The 16,185-nt window shown below is 57.3% G+C and overlaps 1 long non-coding RNA gene across 1 annotated transcript; it reads right to left on the reverse strand.

Annotated features, from left to right (window-relative positions):
- Positions 1-583: 583 nt before the first annotated feature.
- Positions 584-14,942, reverse strand: LOC140599857 (uncharacterized). Its single transcript, XR_012002839.1, has 4 exons — positions 14,805-14,942; positions 1,245-1,301; positions 1,060-1,153; positions 584-713 (listed from the first exon to the last, which is right to left on the reverse strand). It is a non-coding gene; the product is annotated as an uncharacterized lncRNA (long non-coding RNA).
- Between the last annotated feature and the right edge of the window lie 1,243 nt (positions 14,943-16,185).

Raw genomic sequence — 16,185 nt, forward strand, 5'->3', positions numbered from 1 at the left:
CTGTTCCCTGCACTTGGAAAACTCTTCCCCAAAATATCCACGGGGCTTATTTACCCCTTTACCTCTAAGTCTTTGTTCAGATGCTACATTCTCAGCGAGACCTCGCTGACCACCATACTTAAAGTTGCAGACTTCTCAGGGCACCTGGGTGTCTGTCAGTTAAGTGACAGACAACGTTTGGTTTGGTTTGGTTTCAGCTCAGGTCATGATCTCCAGGTCTGGAGACTGACCCCTGGGTCAGGCTCCGCGCCCAGACAGCAGTCTGCTTTCCCTCTCCCTCTGCCTCCCCCCCAGCTTGCACACACACTCTCTCTCTGAAATAAATCAATGAATCTTTATTTTTATTTTTTTTTAAGATTTTTATCTATTTATTTATGAGAGACACAGAGAGAGGCAAAGACGTGGGGAGAGGGAGGAGCAGGCTCCATGCAGGGAGCCCGATGCAGGACTCGATCCCAGGACCCCGGGGTCACGCCCTGGGCCCAAGGCATCACCCCAAGTGGGGAGATGTAGTTGCCAAAGGGGCTGGCCTGGACTTACCCCGACTCTGGGAGAAGACTCGGCTCTAGGTCGGGATTTCATCATCTCCACGGCCGAAGTATACTTGGGGCCAATAATACGAAGGGGATGTGCCAGGCAAGCGTGAAGCAGTTGGAAATGCGGGCTGGACCGGGAATCCAGAGCCTTCAGGTTGGCGGGGGGGCTGGCGGTGTCTGTAGGGCACGGGAGGGAGCCCAGTCCACCGAGGGCAGAATAACGTCCCGGCTGCACCCGAAGTGGCAGCCAGGCCTCCAGGAAGACTTCCCAAGGGCGCCGCAGGTAGTAGAGGGAAGGGGCGGAGAGCGGGAGCAGGAGCAGGCTGGCAGCCAGGCCACGGCGGAGCGCCCGCGGGGCTGTGGGACCCCGCACGTGGGTAGCACCCAAGACCCGAGCCCTGAGCAGCCTCCAGCCTCCGGCCTGTCCCCACCCTGTCCCCGTGGGGCTCCTGGGGTGCCCCCAGCCAGCTCCCCGGGGTGGCAGGCCACACTGACGGTACCGTACTCCAGGCCCCACCAGTACCTTCACCACTTCCCCTCAAAATCTCGGCGCGCAGCTCAGCTCCGTGGGGACATCAGGGGACGGCAGGGGGCAAGTCGGGGGAAGCAGAAGCTATCTTTGGAGGCGGATGCAAGATAGAGGTTAATGCGGTAACAGAGACAGGACCCAGGTGGCCCGGGAGCCCCGAGGATGGGAGGGAGACTTACTTGTCACTGCACAACTTTTGGTGCCTTTTGAGTTTTCAACCATGTTACATGTATTTCCTATTTAAAAAACATAAGATGATTAAAATCAGGCAAAACCAGTAACAACAATAACCCCACAGGATAGATCTAGGGAGGGCAGCCCCGGTGGTGCAGCGGCTTAGCCCCGCCTGCAGCCCAGGGCGTGATCCTGGAGACCCGGGATCAAGTCCCACGTCGGGCTCCCTGCATGGAGCCTGCTTCTCCCTCTGCCTGTGTCTCTGCCTCTCTCTCTGTCTGTCTCTATGAATAAATAAATAAAAATCTAAAAAAAAAAAAGGATAGATCTAGGGAAAGGGACCCCGATGCCCACCATCGCTGGCCTGAGGACAACAACCTGGCCCTTCGGGCCCATGTGCACCCTCCTCCTCACCTGGTATCTTCATGCCCTAGAGCTCAGAGGGGGCTGTGGCTGGTCTGACGTCACACAGCACTAGGGGCTAGCGGAGGTCTGCGGGCAGGTGTCCAGACTCTCAGGGTCGGCTTTCTGTCCTGGTCCTCCGCGCTCTGTTCGCCCCTTGGTCTGTCTGTGTTACTGGCAGGGCTGTGCCAGTCACCCTTCAAAGAGGCATCTTAAAGGTGCACGGTCGGGCACCTGGGGGGCTCGGTGGTTGAGCGCCGCCTTCAGCCCAGGCCGTGACCCTGGGGTCCTGGGATCGAGTCCCGCATCGGGCTCCCCGCGTGGAGCCTGCTTCTCCCTCTGCCTGCGTCTCTGCCTCTCTCTGTGTCTTACGAAAAAATAAATAAAGCCTTCAAAAAATAAAATAAAAGGTGCGTGGCCTTAAATGCCATCCTTTTCAGGGAGTCTTTACGGAGCTCTCCTCTCCACCCCCCCCCCCCACATCGCCTGTCTGCCTTCCCTTCCTTCCTCCCTCCTCTCCACCTCCCTCGACCACCAAAGCTGCTCTCCACTGCAATCTGGCCCTGCCTCTGACAAGACAAGTGACCTTGAGCAAGTCATTTAACCTTTCCGTGCCTCTGTTTCTTCATCTATAATCGAGGATCGTGACCTTCCTCCCACGGCTCTTCATTCATCCACTTGTACAGCAAGCATGTGCTCTGCGCCAGGCGCCGCCCCCAGCACACAGGATCACACGAGACTGCGTGTGGAATCAGTACAGAGACCCAGGGGCTGACTGCCAAGGCCTCCCTGCTCCGATGCTGTGCTGTGCTGGGCGCTCCGTCCCCCCCCACATGCCCTTGGAAGAATTTCTGGTCTCCTCCCAACCTCTCAGCTTCCAGCACCGCTCCTGATACCCTCCTCCGGATAAAGCGTCAGGAGCTGTGGGAACAGCCAGGCTTTTCCACTTGACTAGATCCTGAGGGCATCACTTTGCTGCTCGCAAGAAGGAATAATGCTGAAATTCGTCTGTGGGCCTTTGATCTGGAACTTGAGGAGCATCTTGCCCTCTGGGGGCCCCCTCGGCAAGAATCTGCTCCTGTCCTGCCCTATTCAGGTCTCTCCCTTCCCTGAGCCCCACACCACCCTGCGGACCGGTACAGGAGCTGAGGTCCTGGGATTGGAAACTCACATTTTCCTGCCTCTAAATATAACCTGGGCTGGGTATGAAAGCTAGTTCCTTCTTTGTTGCTTTTTTTTTTTTTTAAGATTTATTTATTTACTAGAGAGAGAGAGAAGGAGCAGGAGGGGCAGAAGAAGAGGGAGAGAGAATCTCAAGCAGACTCTGTGCCCGAGGTGGGCTCCACCTCATGACCCTGATATCAGGACCTGAGCCAAATCCGAGAGTTGGATGCTTAACCAACTGCCACCCAGGCGCCCCCAGTCCCTTCTTTAAAACAACTACCACAACCTTGAGCATATAGGAGCTTGTTTCAGATAGAGGAAAGAGATGTTTCCAGAGCTCCTGGAGGGAGCTCGTCCCCACTCCCTGCCTGGCCATTGAGGACTGGGTGAGTGTGACTGGGAGGGAAAGGTGTTTGTAGAAAAAGATGCACGGCTTTGGCCTTGGTCCTGACAAAATCCCAAGTCAAGTCAAAGTGATGATGATGGATGATGGGGAAGGAGGGACCAAGTTTAGACATAAGGAGGCGCTTCCTGTTTGCAGGGAACAGGCTTAAGGGGAGAGGTTGTGGGGGATTAGAGGGAACCACTCAGTTCCCCCAGAGGCAGGAGGAAGGAGATGACCCAGGGCCGCAAAAGTTTTGGGGATTCCAGGATGTTGCAAAGCTGGCAGGGCCTGGGGGAAGCCAGGGAGGTGACAGGCCATCTGTGTCTAGAGCACCCCCTGGACAGGGACCAGGTTCTCCGGAGCTGCTAACATGCCAGCACGAAGCCCCACCCAAGGCTCTGGAGAATCTGGGTGAGGAGCACAGGTGCCTCCCGGAGGATGACGCAGCCTCAGGGAAGCGCAGCTGCTTCAGAGCACCGGCAGGAGTGGCCCGAAGCACATCCTGCACAGACCTCCAGGCTGGCTTGCTCTCACCCCTGTGATGTGTGGGGTTGCCCCCCCACACCCCAGAAGACTAACTGTGCCCGGCTTTCAGTCCAGCTCCTAGGCCACGGGAGGCAAGACAAGGTGGCCAAACCTTCAAGCACCTGTCTCAGCACCTGTCTCAGCCCCCGGGGAGTCCTGCGGGAAGGAGGGGGCTCTTCTATGGAGCTGCCACGGCCTCGCCTCGAGGGTCCAAGCGGAAGGGCAGAGGGCAAGGGGAGTTGAGTGCCCAGAAGAAGTGGGGCTCCCCGAGCCCCCTGCGCCCAGGAAAGACCACAGCTTCCAGAGGGCAGGCAGGTTGGCATCCTTGAGGCCAGCACAGAGCAGACCCTGGAGCACCTGCACTGCCTGAGTGAGCCTGGGGGCCACGCTAAGCCACCCCGCAGCTGCAGTGGGGGGCTGAGAAGGCCGCCTCCGCCTGCGCCTCAGTTTCTCCCTCCTTAAAGTGACTAAAGTGACCGCGCAGCACTAGCTTATCTCCAAGATTCCCTCCAACCCCTTTGGTTGCTTTCCCAAATTCTCTCCTCCTGCATCCTCTTTTCTCCCCCTGGAAACCCTTCTCTCCAAGCACCCCATTCTCTGCACCCCTGTTCAGCGCCAGCCAACTCAGTCCTGCCCCCCCTTACACTATTTATCCCTCTGCTGCCCACCGTCCTCCCTGCATGGCCCCCTCCCGGGAGCAGCGCCCCCCCCACCCATGCTGGGTGGGGGGGAGGGGGGAAGAGGGGAGCAGGGGAGTTTGCAGGGAAGAGGGGGCCCGGAAGCAGGGGGATGAGGGGAGGAATGCAGGGAGGGAGCAGGGGATGAAGGGATGGGGGAGCTGGGTAGGGAGGAGGGGAGGTGGGATATGGGAAGGGGGTGGGGGGAGGGCGGGGCAGGGAGAAGGGGAGAGGGGTGGGTGGAGCAGGGAGGAGGGGAGAAGGGAGAAGAGGGGAGGGGGGAGAAGAGGGGAGGGGGGAGGGGAGAAAAAGAGGGGAGGGGAGTGGGGGAGGGGAGCGGAGGCAAGGGGTGGGGGGGCAGGGGCGAGGGGATGGGAGGGGCGGGGAGGGGAGGGGGCGAGGCGAGGGGAGGGGCGGGGGCGAGGTGATGGGGGTGGGGGGGTGCGGGGGCGAGGGGAGGGGAGGGGGAGGGGAGATGGGTGCAGGGGGGAGGGGAGAAGGGGAGCCCGGCCTGCCGGCTGGCGGTGGAAGACCCGCCCCGCCCTCCTCCTGCGATCTGGCGGGGCGGGCGGCGGGCAGTCTGGGCCGCGCGCTGATGGATGGTCCCTGACAGTAATCGCCCACTGAGGACGCGCCGGGAGCTCCCGGCCCCCCTGCACCGCGCCGGCGGCGGCTGGGGCTGGGCTCCGAGGCGGGGCCTTCCCTGCCCTCTGTCCCTCTGCACCCCGGTTTGTGTTGGGGAATCGTGCTCAGGTCCTGCGCCGCCTCTGATGCCGAGCCAGCTACTGGCGCAGCGCCCGCAGCCTCAGTTTCCCCTTCTGTATCATGGGAAATCAGGCTCTAAGCCCGGATGGAGACTGTTAGCAGCCGAGGCAAAATACTGAGGAAAATTAGGGACGCCTGCGGGGCTCAGCGGTTGAGCACCTGCCTTCCTTCGGCCCAGGGCGTGACCCCGGGGTCTTGGGATCGAGTCCCGCGTCGGGCTCCCTGCGTGGAGCCTGCTTCTCCCTCTGCCTGTGTCTCTGCCTCTGTGTGTGTGTGTGTGTGTCTCATGAACAAATAAATTAAACCTTTTAAAAATAACTAACTAAATAAAATCTTTTTAAAAAGTCTTTTTAGGGGATCCCTGGGTGGCGCAGCGGTTTGGCGCCTTCCGTTGGCCCAGGGCGCGATCCTGGAGACCCGGGATCGAATCCCACGTCAGGCTCCCGGTGCATGGAGCCTGCTTCTCCTCCCTCTGCCTGTGTCTCTGCCTCTCTCTCTCTCTGTGACTATCATAAATAAAATAAAAATAAAATTCTTTAAAAAAAAAAAAGTATTTTTAGTTAAAAAAATACTGAGGGAAATTACCCCCTCCCTGAAGCCAAAATCGATTCCCACTTTCAGCTCCCAGGCCCAGGGCTGGCCGGGCCTGCTGAGCGACTGGGCAGAAACCCACACCGAGTACATGTTGACGCACCCACGTGTGTCGTAATGTTTTGGGGGGTGGCGGGGGACATGGCAGGGTCAGTGTTGACTCGGGGTCTTTAAAGAGGGGTCCCTGCAGCCAGGTATTTCTCCAGGGAGGTGACTGCCCCCAGCCCGACTCCTCCTGGCTCCGGTGAGGCCTGCCCACTGCCGAAACCTCACCCCACCCGGCCTTGGGGTCCCCTCCACCCCTTCCCTCAGGGGCTAGGCTGACTTAGGGCTGCGAGGAGAGGATCCTTCCTGAGGACATGTTCTGGGACAATTGGCCAACCCCCTTGCCCGCTTCCGGGCGACTCAGAGTTCTGAGGCTCCTCCACCCCAAGGGGTCCCCCATGGGTGCTGGCCCCGCCGAGGGGCGGGGCAAGGATCCAGAGCCGATTACAATTCTGAGAGCACACCCAGACGCCTCCTCACTCCCTTTTAACCTTTCTCTCTCATCAGAAGCCAAATTGAGTTAGTCTTGAGTTTTGATTTAATTCCCGAAATGGAGTCATAATCTGTTTAGTGTCCTTTTTCCCAAGTCCTGGGGACTGAAGTGTGGGGGGGGGGGAGGGGCAGTTAATGAGAGAGTTGCTCTGTGGCCTGCGGAGAACCCTCACCCGCACTTGGCCTCCAACACCCCCACAGGGCAGGAGCCCAGAGCTACCGGTGGCTCCGTGGTGACGGTGACGGTGATGAGGAGGAGGGGGCCGGGGCGCCTGCTGATGCTTGCTGGGCGCCCACCGTGTGCCAAGCCTCGGCCGGGCCCTGCCCGTGCATCCCTCGCAGTGACCCCCTGGCTGGGTACCCTGAAGAGTTCCAATTTACAGCTGGAGAAACTGAGACCGTCAGTGTGGGTAGCTTAGGCTGCACCTGCGGCGAGATGGGAAGCAGCGAGCCCAACTGTAACACCACACAGCCCATGCACCCCCCAGTTCGCTGGGGAACCCCGGAAGCGCTACAGGCCCCAGCCCCCTGGTTTGCATAAACAAACAATAAATAGGGACATTGCAGTGATTAGATGAGATATGCACGCATCGCATCCTATTCCAGGTAGCATTCAGTTGCTTAAGTGCCCTAAACCCTGGGGCGGGGGAGGGCAGGGGAAGGGCTGCCCTGCAATGGGGTGACTGTTTATTATAGATGTTCCCACTCATAAGCCCGAGAACGTGCCGGGCAAGGACTCCCACAAGGAAAAGACTGCCCAGCCTGTTTCCCGGACGGGGAAACTGAGTTTCAGGCGCGTTAAGTCCGCTGCCTAAGGCAACCGGTTAATAAATGGCAGAGCGGGCTTATGCCCAGGAGCGGGCCCTGGGACTCCGGAGCCTGCTGCTCCCAGTGGCCGGGGGCACCAGAGACCACCTCCCCTGGGGAAGGTCGGGGCCAGGCCCCAGCCCGCATCCGTCTCTACCACCTGGGACTCAATTTCTGCAGGTGAGCAATGTTTCCTTAAAGGAACAGGAGGCAAGTAAATAGAGGAGCAGCAGAGACAGGGTCTCCCTCCCCCAAAGCCAAGGTGGGGCCTCCCTCCCCTCCCTCCCCTCCCTCCCCTCCCTCCCCTGGTTCCTGACGCTCAAGTTTGCGGCCATTAAATAGAAGAGGAGAAAGTTTGAACCAGGCATGAAATATTTATCAGTTAATTACAATATGCAGATTCTGTTCCTGGGGGTGATTTATCTTTTTGGAAATATAGGAAAAGATCCTGGAAACTTGTATCCTAATTGCTTGGCCTATTATTGTAGCAACCAGGTAGAAATTCCATTTACTATGTAACTACAAATTTTCCTCCTGGCTGCCTCTGCCGCTGCCACTGGTGGTCCGGGCCGCTGTTCTGAGGGGAGAAGGGGCCTCAGAGAGGTCAGTTGGTGCACTCCCCTGTCTCCTCTGGGGGCGGCCCCTCTCAAAATCCTAGCAGTGCTGAGAAATGAAAAGGAGGAGTCTCTAAAATTCCGAGGTGTCCAGAGAAGCCAATGGGGGCCCCCCCGCAGGGCCGAGGCCGAGGAGGGACCCCCACTGCACTGCAAGGCAGCTCTGGGCTGAGCATCCTTCCCCCCCCCCCTGCTCTTTGCTGGCACACTACGGGAGGGCAGGGTGGCGGTGTCACCTTCTGGGGCCCATACTTCAACCCCAGGCCGCACGTTAGCGTCACCTGAGGAGTCTTTCCAACTCCAGATGCCTGGGCGCTGCTCCAGACCAACCAAATTAGAGCCTCCGGAGCAGGGAGCCAGGCATCGGTATTTTTTAAAGCTCTCCAGGGGGTTCCCACGTGCAGCCAAAGAGGAGACCGGCCAGGCTGCGTGGTAAAGGGGCCGCTTACCTGCAAGGCTGTGTAAGCTTTGCCCCTCCCTTCCAGGTGGTGGAGGGGCAATCCCTGCGCTTTTATTGGAATCTGAAGAGCATCCTTTATTCCCCTTACAGGAAGCTTCTCATATTAATAACCACCATTTATCAAGGCCCTGCTGAATGCTTGGATCTATGCAAATAAAATTTAATCCGATCCACACAACAACTTGTAAGGTCAGTGGGTAGGTCCACTCCACGGGTGGCTCGGAGAGGTTAAGCAGTCTGCCCACGGCTGCACAAACTAGCAAGGGACAGGTCTGGGATCCGAATTCAAAGCCCGTGCTTTCCCCACTGGGCTGCACGGCCTCTCTGCCTCTCTGCTTCCCAAGGCTGGAAGGGAAGAGCTTCAAAGCTAGTGAGGGTAGGGCCTGGGGAACGTCCTTGGGGAGGGCAGGGCAGGGGAACGGAGGGTGTGGGATGGAGCAGGGGGACGGGTGAGGGGGTGAGGGGATGGGAAGAGGCACCAGGAGGAGGGTGTGGGGAGGGAACCGGGCGGAGGCCGGGCGAAAGCTGGGGGACGGGTTCAGGAGTGGGAGCTGGCATTCAGGACGCGGGGCAAGGTGAGTGGTGCCCACGGAGGGAGGGCTGGGGAGCTGGGGGAGGGCCCGTGTCGGGGGAGGGGTCTTTGTGAGGCCGCAGCCGGAGGAATGCCCGCCATGAATACTAAGGGCAAGAAGAAGAGAAAGGGCCAGAGGGGGCTGGGTGATGTTTAGCTGCTGGGGTGATTAATGGGGGTGAACGGAGGGTGAAACTCAAACCCTTCGAACGGAGATGGTGGGGAACGGTTGTCCAAGAACAACAGCGCACTGTTTCACGGAGAAAGCCAATGTCCAGAGGAGGGGCGGTGGGGAGGTCGCCAGGCACAGTTGCTCCTTCCCTTTTTCCCAAGGTCTCTTTATTTGCCATCAAACAGTAAATTAAAATATGCTTGCCAACTCCAGGGGGCTCTCTGGATGGGCTTCCTACCTGCCTTCCGGCCCGGGGGAGAACTGGGGTGCTGGAGCCCCTGGGGCAGGGGGAGCCAGTGCGGTGGGGAAGGCGGTGGAGGTGAGCGCACCGCTCCCCCGGCCCTGGCTCCCTCCGGACCAGACAGGCGCGGAGAGAGGCAAGGGGGTGGGTCCCCAAATGTCCTAGGAGAGGTGGCTGGTGTCTTCAGAGCCAAGTTCTGAGAGCAGTCCCAGCCTCCTCCCGGAGGGGGAAGGGCTCCATCTCCAGGAGGCAGAGTTGAGGGAAGGAGGAGGGGGGCCCTGGATTGGGGTGTTGATCTGGCTTTGAGGAACAGAGGGAAAGGTCTCGGGAAGCAGGGGTTTTGAGGCCCCCCCTCATTTTCTACTTCTGGCTGCCTCTCTAGACACAGCTGTGGGAGCTGCCGCTGCCTCCCTGTCCGGTGGGCATTTTCAGAGGGCAGAGGGCAGGGAAGGAGGGAAGAGGGGATGAAGAGAGTGTCTCAGCGCAGGGGGACGCAGGGGGACGGAGCTGCAGGCAGGGATTCAGATGGAAATGATCTCACAGGATACAGTTTTCTCCCTCTCTAGGCCCTTACAGATGTGAGAAGACCGGCTGATCCCACGTCCCCACCCCCCAGCATCCCAGAGTATGGTGTGTCTTGAAGCCTTTGCCTCCCCAAGGGAGTGGGGTTTGGGGAGAGGGGGTCAGGGAAGGCGCCAGGTATGCACTGGGCGTCTCCGGAGGGCTGAGGGAGACCAGCATCTCCTAGGGCGGGGTGGGGCGCCCACTCCGGATCCCAGATCACTTGGGTTCTTGGGCCTGGGAGTCCTGCCACGAGGCCTGAACTCCTGTCTGCCCCCCAGGGCTTGGCCAAGCTGCTTCCCTCACGGGAGTCTCACTAGCACTCCTCACGCCCCCCTTCTAGGGGCCAAGCCTGGAAGCACTTTGAAACCTGCAGTTGGCAGAAGCTGGTTTATTGAGTGCAAATACCCTGTGGGGACGCACATACCCGACTGGTAGTGAGGCATCCAACCGGCCCACAGAGGACCCGAATTCAAGGGCTGCCTTCCAGGGGACCGGGCCTCAGTTTGCTTATTCTGAGGGCAGGGGCTAACAGAGGCTGCCCTGCGCTTCACAGAGGAGAAGGAAATAAATGAGCCCACTGGAGAGCAATGGTCACAATCAAGTCTTAATTATGAATTAATAATTCATAATTATTCCAGACTTGCAGATAAGCACAAGCCTGCTGAAATTATTTCCCAGGGAGGAATTCAGTTGGAGGGGGTGCGAAGGGGACTTCATTGCAGCCATTACTTCTAGAGGCCCTGTTAAGTTCATTCTTCTGCTTCCCAACCAGACCGTGGAAGGGGTTCATTAGCTTCCTTGGCTAATTCCTCCTAACAGCCACCCCCAAGCTTCTAAACACAGGGCCACTCTCCAGAGGGCCATCCCTGCCACAGTGGCCCCAGAACCTGGACTCTGGATTTCTGGGGCTCTCTGTTCCCTGCTGCCTGTTCTGCAGGGCGCCCTGCGTTAGGAGCTGGCACTGGGTGTCCTGGAGAGATGGGTGGCCTTTCTGGCTCTTCTCCCTCCCCCTCCCCCCCTTGTCTTGGGATTGCCCAGGAGCCCTCATCTTGTAGCGGGAGGAGGCCTTCCAGCTCCAGGCAGGAAGAGCAACATGGAGCGCCCCTTCTAGCGTGGATGCCGTTAGTTAGTTCCAGGATCTGGATTTGAGGGGCCGACTCTGACCTCGGGAGCAGACCTCCAAATGGCATCAGTCCTGGCAGTGGGACCTAGACAGGCCTACGCAGGCACACCCAGCACCAGACCCAGCTCTCTGCTGCTCTCCTCCTCAGCACCCATAATCCCAAGTTCCCACCTCAATGCATTTTAAAATATTTTAAAGGAAACTCAAAGAGCCACTCAGACCCTCACAGCTCAGGAGATCTCCTCTCTCTTGGGGCATCTGAAAGGGAAGGGGGATTCTTGTGCTTCCAAATACTCAATGCTGTGGACCACACAGGGGCCTTATCTCCTGGCCACGAGGAGATCCTTGACCACCACCTCTGCTTTCAAAATGCCAGAAGGAAGAAGGAGCAAGTGGCCAGTGGCCAAGGGGATCTGGCTTTAGAAAGAATTTCCAGTCCCAATGCTATGGTTTTCCCATCAGCCTCAGCAGTTGCATCAAACCTGCGTGTCAGGTGACACCTCAGGATGGAGGGAGGGGGAACAACGGGGATCTAAGGCCCTCTCTTCCACACCTGTGGGCACGCGGGTGCACTTGAGAGCCTGCTCCCAGGCTAGGTGGGCGGTCAGTGCAGCACACCTGGTGGGCACCTGGTGCCATGGGGACCCCATATTCACCCTTCGCTCCAGCTCCTTCCTGGGCCCCGCTTCAGTCTCAAGAGGAGGACCACTGAGGTGGGATCCAAATTGTCCCGATAAGTGATTGTGGCAGCAGCACTTGTGTTTTTTAGAATGCCGCCCCTTGGCCTCCGGAGATCACTGAGTCCCTTCCCTCGCTCCTCCTATTCTCCACGGCCTTCCCAACGTCCTCACCCCAAAAATCCCAACCGTAGGGGGACCAACTTTCCTGACCCACCACTTCCCCCACCTGCAACTCCGTCCCCTCCCCCCAAATGTGCTCTCTTCTGAGTCTCCGCTCTTCGCTTCTTAAAAAAAAAAAAAAAAAAAAAAACCCGAAGAAGAAGGAATTTTCAATAGTCCCACTTGTCAAGCGAAGACCATCTTTTAACCTTCAACAGCAGCGAAAGCCGTGTGAACTCTCGGTGAACCAAGATTGAAGCCATAAATCACGCGTACAAAGGCGGCTGCGAGGCTGGCGCGGGCTCTGCACCTTTAACGCTTTCTGGGGCTGACAGGCGGCGGCCCCGCTAAAGTTCACAGCGCGGGGAGGGCCGCCCCCTCCCCTGCCCCCTGCACCCCCAGCCCGCTCGCCCTGTTTAAATAGGCGGCGGCATCCACGCGGACACAATAATTTAGCTTGTCTTTGGCATTTGCTCCGGGACCCCAAGAGAGGGACCGTCCACTCCCCCCTTTCTCTCCAGGACTGGCGTCTTTCATCTCTGTCTACACGGCCCGATTACACAGATCTTTGGGGTTCCAAGAGGCTCGGAGTCGCTGGGACCAGGAAGACCTGGCTGAAACGTGCTGTATAATTAGAAAGGATTTTCTTTCTTTCTTTTTCTTTTTTTTTTTTTTTTTTGGTTACCTTTTATCCTTTTCCTTTTCTCCCCCTTTCTCCTAATAAAATCTTTTGTTTTAAATTCTATGCGTCTGTTTAGCAGAGGGCTGGAGCTAACGTCGGGCGGGCAGCAGCCGCGTGGGGGACGGCCGGTGCCAGCCCTGCAGAAACCTCCGGGCCTCCGCTCCACCCGCCCGCCGGGGCTTCCTTTCCTTGGCCTTCGGCCTCCTCCTCCTCCTCCGACCGGTTTTGTTTTCTTTTCCCTCCCCCCACCGCCTCCTCTTCGGTTTAATTAAAGTTTAGCGACTCCACTTGCCTTTTCTCTTCTCTCTTCGAAAGCGGAAACCAGACGGCCCAAGCGGCCCCATGGCCCAAGCGGCCCCAGCACAGTCCTGGCCTGCAGCCCTGCAGCCCTCAGGGCCTCCCCCTGGCCCGCGGCCTCCCTCCACCGCCCAAAGCCTCCGGGCGGGTCCCCAGCCCCTCCACCATCCCGCAGGTCCTGAATGACTGGGGCTGGAACAGGGGTGTCTGTCTTCCCCTAAACCCACCCCCAGACTCGCTCCAGAAAGTTTGGAGGGTGGGTACACCCCAAATCTAGCAACCTGCTCCCCAAAACTCATGGCTGACTAATATGATATGACAAAAGCCGGTGATGGATTTGGTATATGTTAATTCACAATGCCCTTTCCTCCAGAATTTAACTATAAGTTAATACACACCGGAAACCACGCGCATACACGCTCGTTAATGGGCTTAGGTATTAGCGAGTCCTAACGATGCATACAAATGTGCTCTGCGCTCTGTAGGCCCCTCAAGATTTATGGGCCTTGAGCTCTCTGAAGCTGTAAACAAGGAGAAAAAAAAGAGAAAGAGAGAGGGAGACTGGGGGAAAGAGACAGAGGCCTGACTCACCCCTCCAGGTTGTGGGAGAGAAGGGAGCTTTGCAAGTGGGTTCTTATGTATTTTGCTTTCCTTACAAGCTGGTTGTGCGTGGGTCTGGGCATCGGGCTGGGGCTGGGGCTGGGGCGGTGGTTGCCTGAACGCTGGTGTGCGTGGGCAGCGTGTTGTTTGCCAGCCGGGGTGGAAGGCCGCCTGCATCCTGTGAATGGCTGTGCAGGGCCTGCATCCAGCAGGCATCTGTGGGCATTTACCTGGGGTGTGTGCACTGTGCTAAGGGTGTGTGTGTGTGTGTGTGTGTGTGTGTGTGAGAGAGAGAGAGAGAGAGAGAAAGAGAGAGACAAGCAGGCCTCCCTCCGGGCCTGGCTGCTGTCCCCTGAACCCGGTGAACAAATCTCTACCAACAATCATAATAACAATAAATAATAAATAACAATAAAACAGTAGTTAACAGTCCCTCCCTAGCAGGATAACAATAAAATGCAAGAGGAGAGATTTTGAGGAGGGGCCAGGGGACCGAGTCACCATCACAGCATCTGAGGGGAAGGCAAGGGAGGGAGGAGGCAAGTTAGCTTCTTCCTATATGCCCTGGGGGCGCCGGGTTTGGGAACCCCTGTCCGCGGGGTCCTCCGGCCAGAGGAGGAGAGGGAGAGCCAGGAGGCCGCTCCTCCTGCTGCTTTTTCGCTGGCTTTGGCTTTGTGTGATCAGGGCAGGGCTCCCACATGTGGGGGTGATTATGGCTTTGGGGAGTCTCTGGAGCCCCCGTTTTGAAGAGGAGGGCGAGCGAACAGGGTGAGGCGAGGGGGCAGAGGGGGGTGAGGCGGTGGCCGAGCGGGTCGGCCCCTCTGGGGACACAGGTGCCGGGCGGCCGCGCGGGTCGGACGGAAGCAGGAAAGCACGTTCGGCCGCCGGGAGCCGGAGAGCAGGGCCGGGTTTCCGGTAGGCCCGGGCAGGTTCCCTTTCTAGGGGCTTTTCAGACACACAAGCAAAGAAAAACAACAACAACTGCAACAACAACAAGACAACAAAAAAACCCAAAGAGCAAAAAAAGGAGAAGAAGGAAGGAGGGGTTGAGGCGCTGAATTGTCCTTGGTGCGCTTGGAGCCAGCGGATTTCCAGAAAGGAAGAGGAGCCCATGATCCCGGATCCCTCCACGTTCGCCTCATTCTCTCCAGGTACAATTTTCTGATAATCCCACTAACGCACTCCTTGTGGCGGGGGTGGGCGGGAGGCAGGTGTGCAGGGAGAGGGCGCTGGCTGCACACTAGCTGCCGAAGTTTCGGGTCCAACGAAATCCCCCCCTTTAAAAACAATTGTATCCAAAAAAAGAAAAAAGAAGGAAAGAAAGAAAGAAAGAAAGAAAGAAAGAAAGAAAGAAAGAAAGAAAGAAAAGAAAGAAAAGGAAGGAAGGAAGGAAAAGAAATAAAAGAAGAAGAAAGAAAAGAAAAAAGAAATCAAAGAGTAAATATAACAACACAAATTAGCCAACTTTTTTAGAGGAGAAAGGAAAGGGGGGAGCGAAATGACCATAACAAACAGGCGTGAGAACTTTTAAAAGATTGAAGTCACAAACCTTTTCAGAGGTTTTGGTTCTTTTTCAACAGCCGGTGCCCGTCTGGGCTGCAAGGGACGGAGGAGTACACTTCCCTGGGTCACCTCGGAGCCAGAGCCGGGCGCAGATTCAAAGGGGACCCGGCGGCCTTGCCTTGGGGACCCGCGGGCTGGGGCGGGCGGGGGAGCGCGAATAAAGTAAAATTCCTCGGCCGGAGGCGAGCGAGCGGCGCGAGGGGACAGGCCGCCCCTGGCGCTGGGAGCCCTCGTGGCCGCCTGGGCCTCCCGCCCTGCCGGCGGCTCCCCGCTGCCGGGCTCCCCGCTGCCGGGCCTGGGACGGGCCGAGGGACTCAAGCCACGCTCCCCCTTTCTGTCCCCCAGGCCCGTGCTCCTGCCCGAGCTCCCAGCCCCCTGGAGAGGGCTCCTGGGCCCTCTCCCCGAGCCCGGCGGCCTCCAGCCCTCCTTGGGGGGATGTCAGGGCCGGGACACCTCTGCACCCTGGCCTAGGTGAGCCTGCTCACTTCGGGGACATCTAGGAGGAGGAGGAGGAGGAGGAGGAGGAGGAGGAGGAGGAGGAGGAAGGCCGGCTTAGAGCCGCGTTTCCACCGAGTTCTCCTGATGCCTTCACATCTGGAGACTTTATTTATAGCCCCCACTATAACTCTCTCTGTTTGGAGGCACCGGTGGCTCTATTGACAGACTGATGTCTGGGAAATATCGCTCTATCTCTAACCATACCTAAATGTGCTGTGCTTGTATTTACAGATTTATGCTTGAGGAAAATATAATTATTTCCATTGTATTTGTGCATATACAACAGTTACAGAAGCAGATTTATATACGAGAAAATATACGACTCTCTTATAGCCATCCAGTTTTATGGACATTTGATATCCTGACAGATTTATATCTCCGAGCAGCTATATAGATAAATGTATATCGCTGGAATTATGTATCAGGAGATATATACTTATTGATTGTGATATAGGGTAGTTAGAGCATTCACTTGGAGCCATATATGGCCATGGAGATATTTCTATATTATTATCACTATATATAGGCATATCTATTTATAACTACATAGTTATAAAAATAGACATAAGTAATTATAGTCCTATACGTACACGCTGCTATCTCTCCGTGGAGTTATAGACGCTTGTGAGTATAACTCTGTGGAGATATCCGTATGTATATAAGGGTGTAATTACCTCGTGATGTGTGTGTATGGGGGCTTAGGCCAGTCTATCTCCGTGCAGACATATTTATATGTAGGGGCTGAGAGACATTTGTTCACGGAAATGTTTCCAGGGAACCAACTGGAAAGCAGGATCTGGCCATCTAGGAAGTCAGCTCGCAGAGATCTCCACGTCCGGAGGGAGGGAGTTACCAAAGGGTAAACACAA

This window comes from Vulpes vulpes, chromosome 8 (assembly GCF_048418805.1).
Source record: "Vulpes vulpes isolate BD-2025 chromosome 8, VulVul3, whole genome shotgun sequence".
Taxonomy (NCBI): Eukaryota; Metazoa; Chordata; class Mammalia; order Carnivora; family Canidae; genus Vulpes; species Vulpes vulpes.